Here is a 21,830-nt window from a genome sequence, read left to right as displayed (position 1 = left end):
ACAATTACAGTTCACTAATTAAATAAAGCCCCTGTTTGCTTAGTCGTTTCTTTTTCTTCTTTCTCTTTCTGATCCTCCCGCCCCGCAGATGGTGAACACCCGCCACGGCAACCGCGACACCGACCAGTCCAGCACCGGAGGACCGCCCCCGCCGCCTCCACCAGAGAACCCGTCGCTTGCCCAGATTCTTGCTAGCCAGACACAGATGCTCTCTTGGATGATGCAGCAGATGCAACAGCAGCAGCAGCAACATCAACAAGTGCTCCACCAGCTTCTAAATCAGAACCAGAACAACCAGCAACAGCATGGACCACCCCCTGTGCAGTCCAAGTTACCAGAGTTTCTCCGTGTCCGTCCCCCAAGCTTCTCAAGCACCACCAACCCCATGGAGGCAAGTGATTGGCTCCATGCCATCGAGAAGAAGCTCAATTTACTGCAGTGCACTGACCAAGAGAAGGTTTCCTTTGCCGCACATCAACTGATGGGTCCCGCCTCTGCTTGGTGGGATAATTTCCTGGCCACCCGCACCGCTACCACGGAAGTGACTTGGGCGGAGTTCTGCCTTAACTTCCGCAAGGCCCATATTCCCGACGGGATAGTCACCCAGAAGAAGCGTGAGTTCCGCGCTCTGCAGCAAGGTACCAAGACAGTGACAGAGTACCTTCATGAGTTCAATCGCCTAGCGCGATACGCTCCCGAGGACGTCCGCACCGACGCCGAAAGGCAAGAAAAGTTCCTCGGAGGCTTGGATGATGAACTGAAGAAGCAGTTGCTTTCGGGCGACTATGCTGATTTTGAGAAACTAGTAGACAAGGCCGTCCGTCAGGAGGACCAGCACCTCCAGATGGACAGGAAGAGGAAGGCTTCGCAGTTCAGGTCTAACCAGCCGCCTCCTCAGCAGCCCCAATTCCACACCGGCCCCTATCCTTTCGAATCAGCAGCACGGGCAATCAACCTTCATTTTCCGCCAACATCGTCCATACAATCCTAGCAACTTCTCCAGTGGTCTATCCCAGCGTGCTCCACCTCAACGCGCTCTCCCTGCACCAGCTCCCCGGCAACAGAATGCTCCTCCACCAACAGCTCAACCTCCTCCAGTCAGGAAGGATGCAGGTGCAAAGCCTGGGGTGTGCTACAACTGTGGCGACCCAGGTCACTTTGCCGACAAGTGCCCGAAGCCGAAGCGCAGTGGGCAAAGGTTCGTGCAAGCTCGCGTGAATCACGTCACCGCCGAAGAAGCACAGGCTGCGCTAGAAGTAATACTGGGTACGTTTCCTGTCAACTCCGTACCTGCTACAGTACTTTTTGATTCTGGTGCTACACACTCTTTTATTTCAAGGAAGTTTGTGGGATTGCTTGGGTTAAAAAGGGAAAAGTTAAAAGACCCGATGCGGGTTAATACTCTAGGGCATAGTATGTTTTCGGACCTTTATAGCCCTAATGTGCCCATAGAAATCCAAGGGACACCCTTTCTAGCCAATCTCATCCTTCTCGAATCTAGAGACATAGACGTCATTTTTGGAATGGACTGGCTTACAAAGCATCAAGGAGTGATTGATTGTGCCAAGCGTACAATCACCTTGACCAGTGAAGAAGGTAAAGTGGTGACTTATCAGTCGCTGCAGTCAGTGACAACCAGGACTTGTTTGAATCAGATGGAAGCCGAAGAGCAGCCCTCAGAAAAAGCCAAAGACCCGAAGAAGTTGGAAGACATACCAGTGGTTTGTGAGTATCCGGAGGTGTTTCCAGATGATCTCACAACGATGCCGCCAGAAAGAGAGATCGAGTTCCGTATCGACTTGGTACCCGGAACCGCACCGATCTATAAGAGACCCTACGGGATGGCCGCCAATGAGATGGCAGAAGTGAAGAAGCAAGTGGATGAACAGCTTCAGAAAGGTTATATCCGATCGAGTACCTCGCCTTGGGGTGCCCCGGTTATTTTTGTTGAGAAGAAGGACAAAACTAAGAGAATGTGTGTGGACTATCGTGCTTTGAACGATGTCACTATCAAGAATAAGTATCCTCTGCCAAGGATTGATGACCTATTTGATCAGTTGAAGGGAGCCAAAGTTTTCTCCAAGATCGATTTGAGATCAGGGTATCACCAGTTGAGAATTCGGGAAGAAGATATCCCTAAGACGGCATTCACTACTCGCTATGGCTTGTATGAGTGTACGGTAATGTCGTTTGGACTTACTAATGCCCCGGCATTCTTCATGAAACTCATGAATAAGGTGTTCATGGAATACCTGGATAAGTTTGTGGTTGTCTTCATCGACGACATTCTTATCTACTCCAAGTCAGAAGAAGAGCACGAGCAACATTCGCGGATTGTGCTAGAGAAGCTAAGAGAACACCAGTTGTATGCCAAGTTCAGCAAGTGTGATTTTTGGCTGCATGAAGTGAAGTTCCTTGGCCATGTGATCAATGCCCAAGGTGTAGCAGTAGACCCCAGTAACGTGGAGTCAGTGATCAAGTGGACCCCTCCTAAGACGGTTTCCCAAATCAGGAGTTTCTTAGGACTTGCGGGCTATTACCGCCGGTTCATTGAGAATTTCTCAAAGATAGCCAAGCCAATGACACAGTTGTTGAAAAAGGAAGAGAAGTTCAAGTGGTCAAGTGAGTGCGATAGGAGTTTTGAAGAGCTCAAGCAAAGGTTGGTTTCGGCACCCGTGTTGGTTTTGCCGGATCAAACGAAGGACTTCCAGGTTTACTGTGACGCATCCAGATCAGGACTGGGATATGTGCTAATGCAAGAAGGAAAGGTGGTTGCTTACGCCTCTCGTCAGTTGAGACCACATGAGGGTAACTACCCGACTCATGATTTGGAAGTAGCAGCTGTGGTGCATGCCCTAAAGATTTGGCGACACTACTTGATCGGTAACAAGTGTGAAGTATATACGGATCATAAGAGTTTCAAGTATATCTTTACACAACCAGATTTGAACCTCCGCCAGCGAAGATGGTTGGAATTGATCAAGGATTATGATTTAAGTATCCATTACCATCCAGGCAAAGCAAATGTAGTTGCAGATGCTTTGAGCCAGAAGAATTACTGCAATGCTGCGGTAACAACGGAAGTTTGTGAGCAGTTACAACAGGAGTTTGAATGACTAAATTTGGGTTTAGTCGAAGAAGGTTTTGTTGCAGCCCTAGAAGCGCAGCCCACTTTGGTGGATCAAGTTCGCCAATCCCAAGCAAATGATCCGGAGATAGCCAAGCTAAAGAAAAACATGCGAGTCGGTAAGGCCCGAGATTTTTCAGAAGATGAACATGGAACAATCTGGATGGGAAACAGGTTGTGCGTACCAGATGACAAGGAATTAAAGGAGTTGATACTCCAAGAAGCTCATCAAACCCAGTACTCTATTCACCCTGAGAGTACCAAGATGTATCAGGACCTCAAAGAAAAGTTTTGGTGGGTTAGTATGAAGAGAGAAATTGCAGAATACGTCGCCTTGTGCGATGTTTGTCAACGAGTCAAAGCAGAACACCAAAGGCCAGCAGGACTATTGCAACCTCACCAGATTCCAGAATGGAAATGGGAAGAAATCGGGATGGATTTCATCACTGGTTTACCAAGGACTGCTGCTGGTCATGACTCGATTTGGGTAATTGTTGATCGATTGACAAAGGTCGCTCATTTCATACCAGTTCACACTACCAACTCGGGGAAAAGATTAGCCGAGATTTACTTGGCCAGGATCATGTGTTTACATGGAGTATCGAAGAAGATCGTTTCTGACCGAGGAAGTCAGTTTACTTCAAAGTTTTGGCAAAAGCTGCAGGAAGAATTGGGAACCCGACTGAATTTCAGCACGGCTTATCATCCCCAGACAGATGGTCAGACAGAGAGGGTAAATCAGATTCTTGAAGATATGCTCAGAGCTTGTGCTCTTGACTTTGGTGGAACGTGGGATAAGAATCTACCGTATGCAGAGTTCTCATACAACAACAGCTATCAAGCCAGTCTGCAGATGGCACCTTTTGAAGCATTGTATGGGCGAAAGTGTCGTACACCCCTCTTCTGGGATCAAACAGGAGAACGTCAAGTTTTTGGGACTGAAGTTTTAAGCCAGGCAGAAGAAAAAGTCAGAATAATCCGTGAAAGGTTGAAAACGGCCCAAACCAGACAGAAGAGTTATGCAGATAATCGTCAAAGGGACTTAGCCTTCGAAGCAGGAGACTATGTGTACCTCCGTGTCACACCTTTACGAGGAGTACACCGGTTTCAGACCAAAGGAAAATTGGCACCACGTTTCGTGGGACCATACCGAATAATGGAACGCAGGGGAGAAGTTGCGTATCAGTTGGAACTCCCCGCTAACATGGCCGGAATCCATGACGTGTTCCATGTGTCGCAGCTCAAGAAGTGTCTCCGTGTGCCTGAGGAACAGACCAACTCCGAGCACATCGATCTGCAGGAAGATCTAACTTATGTGGAGAAGCCAGCACGGATTCTAGAAACCAGTGAAAGGAAGACTCGGAACCGTGTGATCAGATTCTGCAGAGTTCAGTGGAGTCACCACTCAGAAGAAGAAGCAACATGGGAAAGAGAAGATGAGCTCAAGGCCGCCCATCCGCACCTCTTCGCCAGTGCCTCCGAATCTCGGGGTCGAGATTCCGTTTAAGGGGGTAGGTTTGTCACACCCGGAGTTTCGTCCTAAGCCTAAATTGTAAAAAGAAATTCGTAAGTAACAATTGGCTTAATTAACTCAGGAAGAATCCCTCTAAAAGGAATTAATTCAACTAAAGCGAGGCTCGCAAATCGACTAACTGGATTTAAATTCAAATTGCAGAAGTATATAATTTGGCCAAACAAATTAATTTAAAACTCGGCAAAAGTGGGGTTTTCCCTTTTTCCCTCCTTTTTCCTTTCTTTTTCCCTTCCCTCTCAAATTGGGCCGAAGTCCAATTTTCCTCCCTCTCTCTTTTTCCTTTTCTTTTTCTTTTTCTTTTTCTTCCCGGGCCGGCCCCGCCGAGACGGCCCACTCCTCCTCGGCTAGCCCAGCCGCGCCGGCCGCTCCCCTCTGCCCGCGCGCGCCCCGCCTAGGCCGCCGCTCGGCCCAGCTCGCCGCGTCGCCCGCGCCCGCGAGTCCGCGCCGCCTCCCTCCTCTCTCTCGTGCCACTGACAGGTGGGGCCCACCTGTCAGTGACCGTTTCGCCCGCCCGCGCCCGCGCCGCGCCGGCCGAGTCCGAGTCTGCCGCCGCGCCGCAACCGCCGCCGCCGCAACGGCCGCCGCCGAGACCGCGTCGTCGCCGGCTCGGTCTCCAACCTCCGCCCGCCCTAGCCGGTGCCGCCACCCTATAAATCCCCACCGCTGTCGCGCCGTCGCCCACTTTCCGCCGTCGCTCGTGTCGCCGCCGCGCTGCTGCCTCTCGCCGCCGCCGCGCAATTTCGCCGTCGGACGCCTTCGCCGCTGTCCAGCCACGTCATCACCTCCGCGCCGCTGTCGCTGACCGGTCGCCATCCTCGTCGTCGCCGGTGAACGTCCCAGCGCCGCGCATTCCTCCGTCGCGTCGTCGCCGTCGCGCCCGTCGCCTCGCCGCCGCCAATCGATCTCCGCCGCCACCGCCGATCTCCCGCTCCCGCCCGCGTCGTCACCTCCACCTCGGTCTCGCCGACCCGTCCGCGCTCTCGCCGCCACCGGTGAGCACCCGCACCCTCCTCCCCTCTCTCTCACCCTTTCCGGCCGACCGCCGCCGAGTCGCGCGCCGTCGCCGGACGAGACCGAAGCTCGCCGCTCCCGCCGGCCGCCGTGGTAGTCGTCGCCTCCGCGTCGCCGACGTCTGGCTGCCGTCGCTTGCACCCGAGCGTGCCGTGCCATCGCCGCTCGCCAGTCGCCGTCGCCGCTGTTCTTCCGTCGTTGCCGTGCGTCGCCGCCTCGGCCGTCGTCACCGTCGCGTCATCGCCGCTCGCCGGTCGTCGCCGTCGCGCCGCCGTCGCCGTGCGCCGCCGCCGCCGCGTCGCCCGTCGCTCCCGCTGGTCGCCGCCGTCCGCCCGAGCCCGTGCGCTCTGCTCCTCTCTGTTCCCCTCCCGCTGATCGGTGGGTCCCACCCGTCAGTCGTCCCCGCGCCCGCCTCCTCTCTCTCTCCTCCCCGGGCCCGCGTGTCAGTCTCTCCCTCTCCCCTTCTCTCACCGACAGGTGGTCCCCACCTGTCAGCCGTCAGTTTCCTCTCTCCTCGCTGACGTCAGCAGCCCCATTAATTGTACAATAATTGATTTAGGACTTTTCTGTTTAGCTAAAAAACCCAGAAAACTTCTAAAATTCATAAGTAATTCATCTAGTCTCCGTTTAGGTCCATTCAAATTTCATTAAATTCATAAAATTATCAAGAATCCATTAAAAATAGTTTCTCTTGCTGTTTCAGTAGAGTTTTTGCCTATTTTATTTATTTTTGTGCTTTGTCGCTTAGATTCGGACCCCGCCGAAGAGCCGGTTTACTTCGAGATCGTCGCCGAAGTTCCCCAAGGGCCAGAGCAAGGCAAGTGACACTCATCCTTGAACATATTGAACCCATTATTGCAAATTCCCCGCTTATTTATTTCAAATATGCATTGTTTTAATTAAAGTACTTACTTTATGCTATTTTCGGGTAAACCTTATTATTATGCCGTTGTTTATCCAACTTTATTCATTGCTGGACCAGGGGTAACTTGACTAGAGATAGGCCTAGGTTAATGCTTAGCCATGCTTAGAACAAATAGCTCATGGGATCACATTTAATCATGCTTAGTTCTGAATAGCTGAGATAATGACTCATTACCCGGTTCGGGTTAATGTCAACTAAAATATTGATAATGGTGGGCTGTGGGTGCATGGTTTTGAGAGTCGCACCCATGCCGATTAAGGACCGGTTCACGGGAAACCCTGGAAGTAAATAAGTGCTAACCACATGCCGAAATGGGTAAGGTGGGATTTGGAGCATGACTTCGAACTATTTGACGTACCGAGGCAAGGGTATGCGTGATGGAGTATGGACGGGCAATCGTGGTGTAACGAAAGCTTCTCCTGCTTCCGGATCTACCAAGGCACAAGAGGGGACTGCCCGACTTGGTGTAAAGGAGGGGGTGAAACCTGAAGTGTGGTGCGATTAAATGGGGAGGGTTGTGTAACGTGTCCTATCACGGTCTCCTTTCCGGTATGCCGTGGTGGTATGTCGGCGCACGTTCAAGTGTAGTGGAGTCGTGTCTTGTGGGTACAGTAGTACACCTCTGATCAGAGTATAAACTATTCGAATAGCCGTGCCCACGGTTAAGGGCGAACTCCCAGCTTCACTGTGATTAGTGAACCCTAATAACTTGAGTAAATTGGTTATCTCTCGGGACTGTTGCAACGTGGTGTAACGTTGAGTAGTGGTTGGGCCTGTTGCAACGTGGTGTAACGTTGGACAGTGTTGTGGTACTTTACAACTCCTTACTTATTTATGCTTTACTGTTCTTAATTACCTTTATTCTTTAAGCTCTGTTATTTATTTAAACTGCTGTTTTATTGCAACTAACCCTAGCCTGTCCTTGTAAATCCCGTTGCATCATTTATTCTTCCCCTTGTCCGTGTTACTTGTTGAGTACGGTGGTTTGTACTCAGCCTTGCTTAACTTTCCCAACCCAGAGCTAGAAGCAGAGTCCGATGGAGGTGCCCCTCAGGAGTGAGCTGTTCCGTCGTCGAAGTGTTGCCTGTGGACTGGAGCCGTACCCGCTGGAGCTAGTCTACCCCTTTGTTTTTCTTTCCGCTACATTTCCGCTAGAATAAGTGTGATTTTCAGTTGTTTCTAAGAACGATGGTTATGTAATCAACATTGTCTTTTTGTGTACCCTGGCTGGTCCTGGACAGGGATTTAATACACAATTAAGTTCAGAAACGCGGGTAGGGGCGGGAGATCGGCAACGGCGGCGGAGATCGATGGGCGACGGCGAGGGGGCGAGGCGCTGCGGCGGAGAGGTCGGAGGAGCTACGGCGGGCGCGAGGCGTCCACCGGCGACGACGAGAGTGGCAGCAAGACGGCGACGGGGCGAGGCGGAGGTGGCGACGCAGCTGGACGACGACGATCAACGGCTGGCGACGAGATCAGCCGGCGGCGGCGAACGGCGACAGCGCGGCGGCGACTCGGGCAGAGGCGGAAAGTGAGCGACGGCACGCGGCGGCTTGGGATTTATAGGGTGGCGGCGCCGGCTAGGGCGGGCGGAGGTTGGAGACCGAGTCGGGGACGACGCGGTCTCGGCGGCGGCGGTTGCGGCAGCGGCGGTTGCGGCGGCGGCGCGGAGTCGGACTCGCGCGGAGGTGGCGCGGTGCGGGCTGGCGCGGGCTGGCGCGGAGGCAGGGAACGGTCACTGACAGGTGGGCCCCGCCTGTCAGTGGCACGAGGGTGGAGGGAGGCGGCGCGGACTCGCGGCGCGGGAGCTGGGCCGAGCAGCGCCCCAGGCGGGGCGCGCTCGCGGAGGGAAGCGGCCGGCGCGGCTGGGCCGGCCGAGAGGAAGTGGGCCGGCTCGGTTGGGCCGGCCCGGGAAGGAGGAAAATGAAAAAGAAAAAGAAAAAGAAAAAGGGAGGGAGGAAAATTGGACTTCGGGCCAATTTGAGAAGGAAGGGAAAAACAAAGGAAAAAGAAGGGAAAAAGGAAAACGCCACTTTTGCCGAGTTTTAAATTAATTTGTTTGGCCAAATTTTATACTTCTGCAATTTGAATTTAAATCCAGTTAGTCGATTTGCGAGCCTCGATTTAATTGAATTTGGTTCTTTTAGAGGGATTTTTCCTGAGTTAATTAAGCCAATTGTTACTTACGGATTTCTTTTACGATTTTAGGCTTAGGACGAAACTCCGGGTGTGACACAGGCGGTGCGAGACATGCTGGATGCGATCATACCTGCACTAAAGCACCGGATCCCATCAGAACTCCGAAGTTAAGCGTGCTTGGGCGAGAGTAGTACTAGGATGGGTGACTTCCTGGAAGTCCTCGTGTAGCATCCTCTTTTTAGCCGTTTTGGGTTCTTGGTCGAGACATTCGTTCATTTTTGCCGTTTTGGGACCTCGGTCGAGCCATTCGTTCATTTTTACCGTTTTCGGTACTTGCTGGAGCCATTCGTTCGGCCTACGCGTTTATCGCTCGTGATGCGCGTGCCTGGCGACGCCGTCGTTCGTTCCACCTTCTGTCTGGGACAGACGTCCCGCCGTTCGCTCGGGGTACACGTATCGCGCTTTTCGCTCTGATGAGACCCTGCCGTTCGAACGCGGTACGAGTCAGCCGCTTATTCGCTCCTACGACGGCACGGTTCGCCCCGGGCGGACGGGTAAGGGCCACGCGCGGGGAGCATAACGGGGGAGGCGGTGCGAGACATGCTGGATGCGATCATACCAGCAGTAAAGCACCGGATCCCATCAGAACTCCGAAGTTAAGCGTGCTTGGGCGAGAGTAGTACTAGGATGGGGGTGACCTCCTGGGAAGTCCTCGTGTTGCATGCCTCTTTTTTGCCGTTTTGGGACCTCTGTCGAGCCTTTCGTTCATTTTTACCATTTTCGGTACTTGCCGGAGCCATTCGTTCGGCCTACGCGTTTATCGCTCGTGACGCGCGTGCCTGGCGACGCCGTCGTTCGTTCCACCTTCTGTCCGGGACAGACGTCCCATCGTTCGCTCGGGGTACACGTATCTCGCTTTCGCTCTCATGAGATCCTGCCGTTCGTACGCGGTACGAGTCAGCCGCTTATTCGCTCCTACAACGGCACGGTTCGCCCCGGGCGGACGGGTAAGGGCCACGCGCGGGGAACATAAGGGGGCAGGCTGTGCGATACGTGCTAGATGCGATCATACCAGCACTAGAGCACCGCGTCCCATCAGAACTCCAAAGTTAAGCGTGCTTGGGCGAGAGTAGTACTAGGATGGGGGTGACCTCCTGGGAAGTCCTCGTGTTGCATCCCTCTTTTTAGCCGTTTTGGGTTGTTGGTCGAGACATTCGTTCATTTTTGCCGTTTTCGGACCTCGGTCGAGCCATTCGTTCATTTTTACCGTTTTCGGTACTTGCCGGAGCCATTCGTTCGGCCTACGCGTTTATCGCTCGTGACGCGCGTGCCTGGCGACGCCGTCGTTCGTTCCACCTTCTGTCCGGGACAGCACGCCGTCGTTCGTTCCACCTTCTGTCCGGGACAAACGTCCCGCCGTTCGCTCGGGGAACACGTATCTCGCTTTTCGCTCTCATGAGACCCTGCCGTTCGTACGGGGTACGAGTCAGCCGCTTATTCGCTCCTACGACGGCACGGTTCGCCCCTGTCACGCCCGGAGTTTCATCCCAAGCCTAAAATCGTAAAAGAAAACCGTAAATAACAATTGGCTTAATTAACTCAGGAAGAATCCCTCTAAAAGGAATTAATTTAACTAAATCAGGGTTCCAAATCAATTAACTAGATTTAAATTCAAATTGCAGAAGTATAAAATTTGGCCAAACAAATTAATTTAAAACTCGGCAAAAGTGGGGTTTTCCTTTTTTTTCCTCCTTTTTCCTTCTTTTTCCCTTCCTTCTCAAATTGGGCCGAAGTCCAATTTTCCTCCCTCCCTTTTCTTTTTCCTTTTTCTTTCTCTTTTTCCCCTTCCCGGGCCGGCCCAGCCGAGCCGGCCCACTTCCTCTCGGCCGGCCCAGCCGACCGGCTCCGGCCTCCTCTGCCCGCGCGCGCCTCTGCCTGGGCCGCCGCTCGGCCGAGCTCGCCAGCTCGCCCGCGCTCGCGGCGAAGTCCGTCTCGCCTCCCTCCTCCCTTGCGCCACTGACAGGTGGGTCCCACCTGTCAGCGACCAAGCTTCGCCAGCGCCCGCGCCCGCGCCGCGGCGTGCCGGCCGAGTTCGGCTCCTTCCGACTCCTCTGGACGCCGCACCGCTGCTGCAACCACCGCCGCAACAGCCGCCGCCGAGTCCGCCGCGTCGTCGACTCGGTCTCCACCGGCCGCTCCGCCCTAGCCGGCGCCACCACCTATAAAATCCTCGCGCTGCCGCCCCGCCGCCACTTCCCCCTCTCCGCCGAAGCTTCCCTCCGTCGCCGTCAGCCGCCGATCTCCCCGTCGGCCGTCGGATGTCGCCGCCCACCCGCGTCACCACCTCCGCCTCAGCTTCGCCGACCTTCCGCCGGCCTTCGTCGCCACCGGTGGTCGCCGAGCTTCCTCGCCGCCTCCTCGTCCTCTTCGCCGTCGTGTCGACTTCGTCGTCCGCGCGTCGTCGTCCGCGCTCGCGACGTCGCCGCCCCGCTCCGTTCGCCACCGTCCGTTCCTCCTCCTCGCCGAGGTGTTGCTGTCGCCGCTGGTGAGCTATCCTCTTCCCCCCTCCCTCCTTTTTCTTCCCCCTCGGTAGCCGCCGCCGGCCCGTGTGCCACTGCCTGGCGCGTGCGCCACTGTTCGCCGCCGACGTGCCACCTTGGTGTCGTCTCCCTTGCCGTCACCACCGGTCCTCTCTCCTCGCCGACTTGCCGTCGTCGTCCTGGTCGCCGGTAAGCCGTTGTTGTCCTCTCTATCCCTCTCTTTTCCTCTCCGCCCGTGGCCGCCAGAGCCGCCGCCGCCGCATTCTTGCGCGCTTCGGCCGTCTCCGTCGCCCGTCCACCGGCTGCCACCCTCGCCTTGCTGTCGCCGACGCGACCCCGCCACCGTCGAAGCACCGCCGCGCTCGTCTCGTCACTGCCGTCGTCCCCCCCGAGCCGCCACCGCCCTGTTGCCGAGCCGTCGCCGGCCGTCGCTGCCCCCGCGCCGCCGTCGAGGCCGTCTCTCCTCTCCTCTGTCGCTGCCACTTGGCCGCTCCGCTCGACTCCGCCGCCGCTCCGCCACCCTCTCCCTCCTCCGCTCTGCTCCGCCGCCACCCGATCCCGCGCGCCGTCGCTGGGTGTCGTGCGCTGCCGGCCCTCGTCATCACACCTCCGCCCTTCGTCACTAGCGTCGCACGGTCGCCACGCCCCGCTGCCGGCGTCCATCACCGTCTTCCCTCCCGCCGCTCGCCGCCGCTCCGAGCCGCGCCACCCCGTCGCTGCCTCCGCCTCCTCCGCGCCGACTCGTCGTCGCCGTTCTCGTCACCACCTTCGCCATCGCCACCTTCTCAGTCGCCGCCACCCCTCCGCTCGCCGTGACCCCTGCCTCGCCGTGTGCCGCCGCCCGTCGCCTCGCGCCAGTACTCGCTGACGCCGTCGTCGACGCCCTCGTGCCGCCGGACATCGCCATCGCCACCTCCCCTTTCTCCTCGGCCCTCGCCGTCTCCGCCGCTCCCGCCGCCGCTGCTCGCACCGCCGACGTTCCCGCTTCCCGGCTGCCGTCGCCATCCGCCGCCGCCCGCCGGTTCGCGCCGCTTGTCGCCGGGCGCCGTCCTCCGCCGGTCGCCGTTCACCGCCGCCCGGGCATTGCCGCCCCTCTCCCTCTCCCGGCCGGACCCCGCTCCCCTCCTTTTTGTTCTAGCCTCGCTGACGAGCGGGTCCCACCCGTCAGCCGCCGCCGCGCCCTCCCTTCCTCTCTCCCCTCCCCGGGCCCGCGTGTCCGCCGCCCACTTCCCCTCTCTCCCACTGACAGGTGGTCCCCACCTGTCAGCCGTTAGCCTCCTCTCTCCTCGCTGACGTCAGCAGCCCCATTAATTGCGCAATAATTGATTTAGGACTTTTCTGTTTAGCTAAAAAACCCAGAAAACTTCTAAAATTCATAAGTAATTCATCTAGTCTCCGTTTAGGTCCATTCAAGTTTCATTAAATCTAGAAAAATACCAAGAATCCATTAAAAATAGTGTCTTTCTCTGTTTCAGTAGTTTTATAGCCTGTTTTGTTTGTTTTGCCTTGTTTGTCGTAGGTTTTGACCCCGTCGCAGCGCCGTTCGTTCTCGAAGTCGTCGCCGAAGTTCCTCGTGGGTCTAAGCAAGGCAAGTGGCACCCTTCTTTGATCATATTGAACCTAAGATTATAAAATGCCCCGGTTTTACATTCAAACATGCATTGTTTTATGCAAATCAATTTACTTTATTTATCTATTGGGCATTTACCTTTATATCCGTTGATCCCCATTTATTATTATTGTCACCCCAGGGTTAATTTGACTAGAATTAGGGTTAGTTAATGCTTAGCCATGCTTAGTTCAACTAGCTCACCAATTCTTATTTAATTATTTGATTAAACTTTGATAGACCTTTAATGGTTGTCATCATTATTCATATCCCGTTGAGGATTAATACAACTAAAATATTGCTTATGGTGGGCTGTGGGTGCATGGTTTTGAGAGTCGCGCCCATGGCAGTTAAGGACCTGTTCTCAGGAAACCCTGAAGGTCTTACACGTACTAACCACAAGCCAGAATGGGCAACAGTGAGACTCGTAATCTAGCTTGTCCCTATTCGACGTACCCAGGCAAGGGTAGGCGTGATGGAGTATGGACGGGCAATCGTGGTGTAACGAAAGCCTCTGCTGCTTCCGGATCTACCAAGGCACAAGAGGGGACTGCCCGACTTGGTGTAAAGGAGGGGGTGAAACCTGAAGTGTGGTCCGATTGTCTAGGGAGGGTTAGGTGAAAGGTCTTATCATGGTTTCCGTACTGAGGTATCGTGGTGATACGTTGGGGCATGGTAACATGCTTGGCAGCCATGTCTTGTGGGTAAAGTTGTACACCTCGGCAGAGTAAAACTATTCGAATAGCCGTGCCCGCGGTTATTGGGCGAACTGACAGATTCACTGAGATTAGTTGAACCTCTTTAATAATTTTATTAATCTTGGAACTGGTTTGACCCTGCGCAATGTGGTGTAACGTTGGCAGTGGTTTGGGTCTGTCGCAACGTGGTTTAACGTTGGACAGAGGGTTGACCCTGTCGCTACGTGGTGTAACGTTCGACAGCGGTCTGGGCCTGTTGCAACGTGGTGTAACGTTGGACAGTGGATAATTATTTTAAATGTTACTTTACTTTTATTTCAGTCTATTTTTATCTACTGTTTTGCTAAATTACTGCAGCTTTTGTGCAAGTTAACCTTAGCCTATCCTTGTTACCCTATTGCATTCATTATTCTCCCTCTCTTGGGTGTTACTTGTTGAGTACGGTGGTTTGTACTCAGCCTTGCTTAATTTTCTCCCACCAGAGCAAGTGCCAGAGCCTGTGTCAGAAGAAAGTTTTTCCGCAGGTTGAAGTGAGGTTCAGTCCACCGTCGACAATGCCTGTGGTGTGGAGCCGTCTTCGCCAGCTGAAGCTGAAGATTAGATGGTTTAGTTTGTTTTCCTTTTCCGCTGCATTTCGATAGATAATTGTTTTCATTTGTTTTTAAGTCGTGGAACTGTGTATTAATTTGTCATAGTGTGTACTCGGGCTAATTCCTAGACCGAGATTTAATGCATGCTATTGTTCAGAAATTTGGTGTAAATTTCTGGGCGTGACACCGGGTCACTTCGCCAAGGAGTGTCCACAGCCAAGACGCAACAAACCAGGATTCGTGCAAGCCCAAGTCAATCAAGTCTCAGCCAAGGAAGCTCAAGCCGCACCCGAGTTTGTTCCAGGTAAGTTCTGCCAACTCTAGGCTGCTTATCTGCACCTCTTTAAGAGCTCCTCCGAATCTCGGGGACGAGATTCTGTTAAGGGGGGTGGATTTGTCACGCCCGGAGTTTCATCCCAAGCCTAAAATCGTAAAAGAAAACCGTAAATTATTTTGTTTGGCCAAATTTTATACTTCTGCAATTTAAATTTAAATCCTGTTAGTCGATTTGCGAGCCTCGATTTAAGTGAATTAATTCCTTTTAGAGGGATTTTTCCTGAGTTAATTAAGCCAATTGTTATTTACGGATTTCTTTTTACGATTTAGGCTTGGGATAAAACTCCGGGTGTGACAAATCCACCCCCCTTAACAGAATCTCGTCCCCGAGATTCGGAGGAGCTCTTAAAGAGGTGCAGACAAGCAGCCTAGAGTTGTCAGAACTTACCTGGAACAAACTCAGGTGCAGCTTGAGCTTCCTTGGCTGAGACTTGGTTGACTTGGGCTTGCATGAATCCTCGTTTGTTGCGTCTTGGCTGTGGACACTCCTTGGCGAAGTGACCCGGTCTGTTGCAGTTGAAACAAACCCCTGGCTTCTGAGCTGGTGCTGTCTGGTTTGGCGGTGGCAGTGCTGATAAGGGTTGCAGTTGTCCTCCATTGTTGTTGTTGTCATGGGGGCTGTAGTTGCTTGGGTTGAAAGGTCGGTGTTGACGAACAATCAGTGTCGAAGACCCCTGCTGTTGTCCAAAGTGCAAACGTGGCTTTTGGTTCTTTCCTGTGTTGACTTGTTCCGCTTTTCTCTTGCGATCCATCTGGTTGCACTGGTCCTCCTGGCAGATTGCTTTGTCTACTAACTTCTCAAAGTCCACAAAATCCCTTGAGATCAGCTGCTTGGTCAGGTCATCATCCAATCCTTCAAGAAACTTCTCTTGTCTTTCAGCATCGGTGCGCACATCTTCCGGGGCATAACGTGCAAGGCGGTTGAACTCATGGAGATACTCTGTAACTGTCATGTCCCCTTGTTGTAGCTCACGAAACTCACGCTTCTTCTGTGCCACTATTCCATCTGGCACATGGGCTTTCCGAAAACTGTTGCAGAACTCGTCCCAAGTGATGTCTGTAGTGGCAGTCCGAGTAGCCAAAAGGTTATCCCACCAAACGGAGGCGGGTCCCATCAGTTGGTGAGTCGCGAAAGCGACCTTCTCTTGATCACTGCACTCCAGAAGATTCAGCTTCTTTTCGATTGCATGTAGCCAGTCATTTGCTTCCATCGGGTTGGTTGTACTTGCAAACGTCGGTGGTCGAACTCGAAGAAACTCTGATAACTTTGACTGTGCTGGCGGTGGTCCTTGGTGTTGATTCTGCTGCTGATTCATCAAGAGCTGCATCATCTGTTGGTGTTGTTGTTGCATCTGTTGCATCATCATGGTCATCATCTGAGCCTGGTTGGCTAGAACTTGGGCAATCGTCGGGTCCTCTTGTTGCGGCGGTGGTGATCCATTGCGCGAACCTTCATGGTTTCCTTGACTTCCAGTTGCTCCATTGTTGTTGCGGTTACTGTTCCTTGTGTTCACCATCTGAGCAGAAGGGGAGAACAAAGGCAGAGGAGAAAATCAAAGGGCTTTTCTTGAATTACTCGACTGTAATTTTCTGATCTTGATTAAAACACTTAAAAGAGCACTCAACTCCTGGTGGTACGACCATAACGCCACTACTTGCTATGGTGAACCGCTAACCCCAAAACAAACCTACACACACAAAAACTACCAAGCAACGACTAAAAGACGATGCTAGGGTAACGTCTACGGCTCGAAACGGCTGCAACGACTGAAGAAGCACGCTTGACTCTTCAACGACTCCATCTTCAACTTGAGAGCGACGCTTGGAGTAGCGCAGACCTGACTCTTCACTTGAATCTTCGGTCTTGACACTTGATCGGCTGAAGTTGCTGACGACTGCTGCGACGAAGGCACGGGCTCGTCGATGGGATGACACACATCTATAGAGAGAGGTCAAGGTTTGAGAAGCAAGTATGCTCAACTAAATTTTCAAAACCAAAAGACTCGACACCCCTTTTTTTTGCAAACGACTCAAATTTTGCAAAACCTAATGCATATGAAAGAAGGCTCCTAGGGTTTCCATTTGGCTCATCCTACGGTCAAGATTGGCTCTGATACCAACTTGTCACGCCCAGAAATTTACACCAAATTTCTGAACAATAGCATGTATTAAATCTCGGTCCAGGCATCAGCCCGAGTACACACTATGACAAATTAATACACAGTTCCACGACTTAAAAACAAATAAAAACAATCATCTATCGAAATGCAGCGGAAAAGGAAAACAAACTAAACCATCTAATCTTCAGCTTCAGCTAGCGAAGACGGCTCCACACCACAGGCACTCTCGATGGCGGACTGAACCTTACTTCAACCTTCGGAACAACCTTCTTCTGACACAGACTCTAGCACTTGCTCTGGTGGGGAAAAAGTAAGCAAGGCTGAGTACAAACCACCGTACCCAACAAGTAACACCCAAGAGAGGGAGAATAATGAATGCAATAGGGTAACAAAGATAGGCTAAGGTTAAATTGCACAAAGCTGCAGTAATTTAGCAAAACAGTAGATAGAATAGACTGAAATAAAAGTAAAGTAAACATTTAAAATAATCATCCACTGTCCAACGTTACACCACGTTGCAACAGGCCCAAACCACTGTCGAACGTTACACCACGTAGCGACAGGGTCAACCCTCTGCCCAACGTTAAACCACGTTGCGACAGACCCAAACCACTGCCAACGTTACACCACATTGCGCAGGGTCAAACCAGTTCCAAGATTAAGAAAATTATTAAAAGGGGTTCAACTAATCCCAGTGAGTCTGTCAGTTCGCCCAATAACCGCAGGCACGGCTATTCGAATAGTTTTACTCTGTAGAGGTGTACAACTTTACCCACAAGACATGGCTGCCAAGCATGTCACCATGCCCCAACGTATCACCACGATACCTCAGTACGGAAACCATGTTAAGGCCTTTCACCTAACCCTCCCTAGACAATCACACCACACTTCAGGTTTCACCCCCTCCTTTACACCAAGTCGGGCAGTCCCCTCTTGTGCCTTGGTAGATCCGGAAGCAGGAGAAGCTTTCGTTACACCACGATTGCCCGTCCATACTCCATCACGCCTACCCTTGCCTGGGTATGTCGAATAGGGACAAGCTAGATTACGAGTCTCACCGTTGCCCATTCTGGCTTGTGGTTAGTACGTGTAAGACCTTCAGGGTTTCCTGAGAACCGGTCCTTAATTGCCATGGGTGCGACTCTCAAAACCATGCACCCACAGCCCACCATAAGCAATATTTTAGTTGTATTAATCCATATCGGGAAATAAATAATGATAACACCCATTAAAGGTCTATCAAAGTTTAATCAATAATCAAAATAAGAATTGGTGAGCTAGTTGAACTAAGCATGGCTAAGCATTGACTAACCCTAATTCTAGTCAAATTAACCCTAGGATGACAATAATAAATGGGGATCAACGGATATAAAGGTAAATGCCCAATAGATAAATACAACAAATAGATTTGCATAAAGCAATGCATGTTTGAATGTAAAAGCGGGGGATTTTATAATCATAGGTTCAATATGATCAAAGGAGGGTGCCACTTGCCTTGCTTAGACCCACGAGGAACTTCGGCGACGACTTCGAGAACGAACGGCGCTGCGACGGGGTCAAAACCTACGACAAACAAGGCAAAACAAGAAAAACAGGCTAAAAACTACTGAAACAGAGAAAGAAACTATTTTTAATGGATTCTTGGCAATTTTCTGGATTTAATGAAACTTGAATGGACCTAAACGGAGGCTAGATGAATTACTTATGAATTTTAGAAGTTTTCTGGGTTTTTTAGCTAAACAGAAAAGTCCTAAATCAATTATTGCGCAATTAATGGGGCTGCTGACGTCAGCGAGGAGAGAGGAAGGGAGAGCTGACATCCGGGTCCCACTGGACAGTGAGACCAAAGGAGGAGAGGGGCTGACAAGGGGGCCCAGGGGGAGAGAGAAAGGGAGAGATGGAGGGAGCTGGTGGAGCGGGCCCCACCTGGCAGAGAGAGGTGGTGGCTGGTTAGTGGGCCCTGCCAGCCAGAGGGGAGGCAGAGCAGAGGAGAGGGGTGGAGAGCTCGGCCGACGGCGTGGGGAGTGGGCGGCGGTGGGCGGCAGCCGGCGGGAGCGGCGGGCGACGCGGCGGCGGCGGCGCACGGCGACGGCGGCGCGACGGCGACGACACGACGGCGACGACCGGCGAGCGGCGACGGCGCGACGGCGACGACGGCCGGGGCGGCGACGCACGGGCGCAACCCGGCAGAACAGCGGCGACGGCGCGGCACACGCGGGCGCAAGCGACGGCGGCCAGACGTCGGCGACGCGGAGGCGACGGCGCCCACGGCGGCCGGCGGGAGCGGCGAGCTTTGCACTCGTCCGGCAACGGCACGCGACTCGGCGGCGGTCGGCCGGAAGGGGGAGAAAGAGGGGAGGAGGGTGCGGGTGCTCACCGGCGGCGGCGAGGGCGCGGGCGGGTCGGCGAGACCGAGGCGGAGGTGGCGACGCGGGCGGGTGTGGGAGATCGGCGGTGGCGGCGGAGATCGATCGGCGGCGGCGAGGCGACCGGGCGCGACGGCGACGACGCGATGGAGGAATGCACGGCGCGGGGACGCTTACCGGGGATGACGAGGACGGCGACCGGTCGGCGACAGCGGGACGGAGGTGGTGACGCAACAAAGCGGCGGCGACCGGCGGCTAGCGATGAGTTGCGCGGCGGCGGCGAGAGGCGGCAGTGCGGCGGTGACACGAGCGACGGCGGAAAGTGAGTGACGGCGCGGCGGCGCGGCAGGGGTGGAGACCGAGTCGGCGACGGCGCGGTCTCGGCGGCGGCGGTTGCGGCGGCGGCGGTTGCGGCGACGGCGCGGAGTCCGGCTCGGACGCGGCGCGGCGCGGGCGCGGCGGGTGAAACAGTCACTGACAGGTGGGCCCCACCTGTCAGTGGCGTGGGAGAGAGGAGGGAGGCGGCGCGGACTCGCGGGCGCGGGCGCGGCGCGGCGCGGGAGCTGGGCCGAAGCCGCGGCCCAGGCGGGGACGCGCGCTGGCGGGCGGAGGGAGGCCGGCGCGGCTGGGCTGGCCGAGGAGGAGTGGGCCGACTCGGCTGGGCCAGCCCGGGAAGAAAAAGAAAAAGAAAAAGAAAAGGAAAAAGAGAGAGGGAGGAAAATTGGACTTCGGCCCAATTTGAGAAGGAAGGGAAAAAGAAAGGAAAAAGGAGGGAAAAAGGAGGAAAAAGGAAAACCCCACTTTTGCCGAATTTTAAATTATTTTGTTTGGCCAAATTTTATACTTCTGCAATTTAAATTTAAATCCTGTTAGTCGATTTGCGAGCCTCGATTTAAGTGAATTAATTCCTTTTAGAGGGATTTTTCCTGAGTTAATTAAGCCTATTGTTATTTACGGATTTCTTTTTACGATTTAGGCTTGGGATAAAACTCCGGGCGTGACAGGTATGAACAAAAGGACACTATTTTAGTCACTTGAACTATTGATAGATAAAAGGAAACTAAAACAAAAAAAGGTTTCATCTGATGAAATTTTTTGATAGCATATAACACAGATTGGGTACTTACAGCAACTTTTCCCTGGAAGTCGGCAAGAAGATCCTTATTATTCTCACCCTCATAGTCCTTCCAGCAAGGGAGGATGGCGATATGGTCTCGCAAAGCAAAACCAGCCTCGGATGCTAGTTTGGCAGCTTGCACAGGTGCCTCTGGCCTGCGGTTTCCATCAGCAACATGTAATGCAATCTTGGTGTTTAACCCTCTGGAGATCCTATCTAATTCTTTGCCTGCACGACGCATCTTCACATTTCGCTGACCTATCATGGCAATTCAGAATCAATTAATGAAAACCAACTACCCATTAATATGCAAATATATAAATCATTAATCATGGTGAGTAGCTGAAATCACTTGCCTTGTTCAATCATGTTATTCTGATTGTCAGACTGAGTATGAGCATCCAGAGTGATCAACCCATCTTCTATGGGACCATCCTGAGGGTCAGTTGTTTGAACAAGGCAAAATTCATTAGCTGATGATATTTCCTTTGTCCTCTGCCTTGTCATTCTGGCTGGTTGGTCTTGCTCCTGAAGTGCCATCACACGCTTTGATGCTCTTGGTCCTCTTGGTAAATTCTTGCTAAGTTCAGAGCCCTGCATGATACAAGAAATTAAATCATGAGAAAAACTCTTGCATACTGAACACAATGAGTAATAATAGTGCAACATTGCATATAAACCTTTTCAACTACTCCTTGTTCAGAGTCCCTGTCTCCAGGTTCAGTGTCCTTTCCAGGTTCATACAATGGGTCAGATTCTTCACGAGCAACAACCTGGGCCTTTGTTCTCACAAGTTCACGTAACCTTCCTAAACCAAGTCGCTGGAACATTCGATTTTCCTCAAGAATGTTGTACGCCCTTTGCAGCTCATAATCAGTCATGGGCGACTCTGGTTGCACAACAGTTAAAAAATGAATGACTGGGAATGATGTATATGCATTGAACAACAGTAAAAGCAAACAATTGTTATCCGGAACTTTGGAAGCAAACAATAGACGCCTACAGCACACAGAACTAGCTCCTGTTTATACTGTCAAACTAAAACAAACCTTATCACTAACAGAGCAACTAGTAAGAAATAAAAATGTGACAACTAGCATTTGACAATTCCTATGCTCTACATAATGAACAGAAATCAGACAACTAGCAATAAAAGTTATATCACAAATCAAACTTACCTACTGGCTCACGACTAGTTGACTTCTTCCTACCAGGAGCCATCTTGATGTGGAGATGTTGGTGACGAGTGCTGATGGTGGCGCTGGCTATAGCTGGGGGTTGGATCTCGGAGGTTGTGGACGACGTCAGTGGGTGCAGATAGCGTCGTTGCAGGCGGCCGACGTCGAAGGTTGCAGCCGGCGTCAGAGGTGGTGGTCGGCGTTGGAGGCCAACCCCGGATGTCGGAGGCTGCAGATGTCTTCAACAGCTGCAAATGAGATCGACTTCTTGTTGGTCATAGATAGGGTTTGGTGAGGAGTGGTGGCTGAGGACTAATCTAGGGTTCGGTGAGGAGGCAGGACACTAATTTGAAATGTTTAGCGTTTGGGAACGGGGAAGGGAATAGATTGGAACAAAGGCGAAAGTACTATAGTTCCCTTGTTCAAACTAATGCTATTCTAGAACATACATGGACAAACGGATCATTTTACTCTCAAAATTTTTGTTTGGCAGGGAATGCACACGCTCGCGGTGAATTTCTGTTCGTGCTCACGTATTTT

The 21,830-nt window shown here is 52.8% G+C and overlaps 3 non-coding genes across 3 annotated transcripts; all 3 read left to right on the top strand.

Moving 5' to 3' along the window:
- The first annotated feature begins 8,852 nt into the window (after positions 1-8,852).
- On the top strand, positions 8,853-8,970 carry LOC121055867. The gene has a single exon (XR_005812851.1). It is a non-coding gene; the product is annotated as a 5S ribosomal RNA (ribosomal RNA).
- Positions 8,971-9,341: 371 nt separating this feature from the next.
- LOC121055873 lies at positions 9,342-9,462 on the top strand. Its single transcript, XR_005812857.1, has one exon. It is a non-coding gene; the product is annotated as a 5S ribosomal RNA (ribosomal RNA).
- A 332-nt stretch (positions 9,463-9,794) lies between these two features.
- Positions 9,795-9,915, top strand: LOC121055836. The gene has a single exon (XR_005812826.1). It is a non-coding gene; the product is annotated as a 5S ribosomal RNA (ribosomal RNA).
- The last annotated feature ends 11,915 nt before the right edge of the window (positions 9,916-21,830 follow it).

This window comes from Oryza brachyantha, chromosome 11 (assembly GCF_000231095.2).
Source record: "Oryza brachyantha chromosome 11, ObraRS2, whole genome shotgun sequence".
Classification (NCBI taxonomy): domain Eukaryota; kingdom Viridiplantae; phylum Streptophyta; class Magnoliopsida; order Poales; family Poaceae; genus Oryza; species Oryza brachyantha.
The sequence above is the reverse complement of the archived record's forward strand: the minus strand, read 5'-3'. Positions and strand labels throughout refer to the sequence as shown.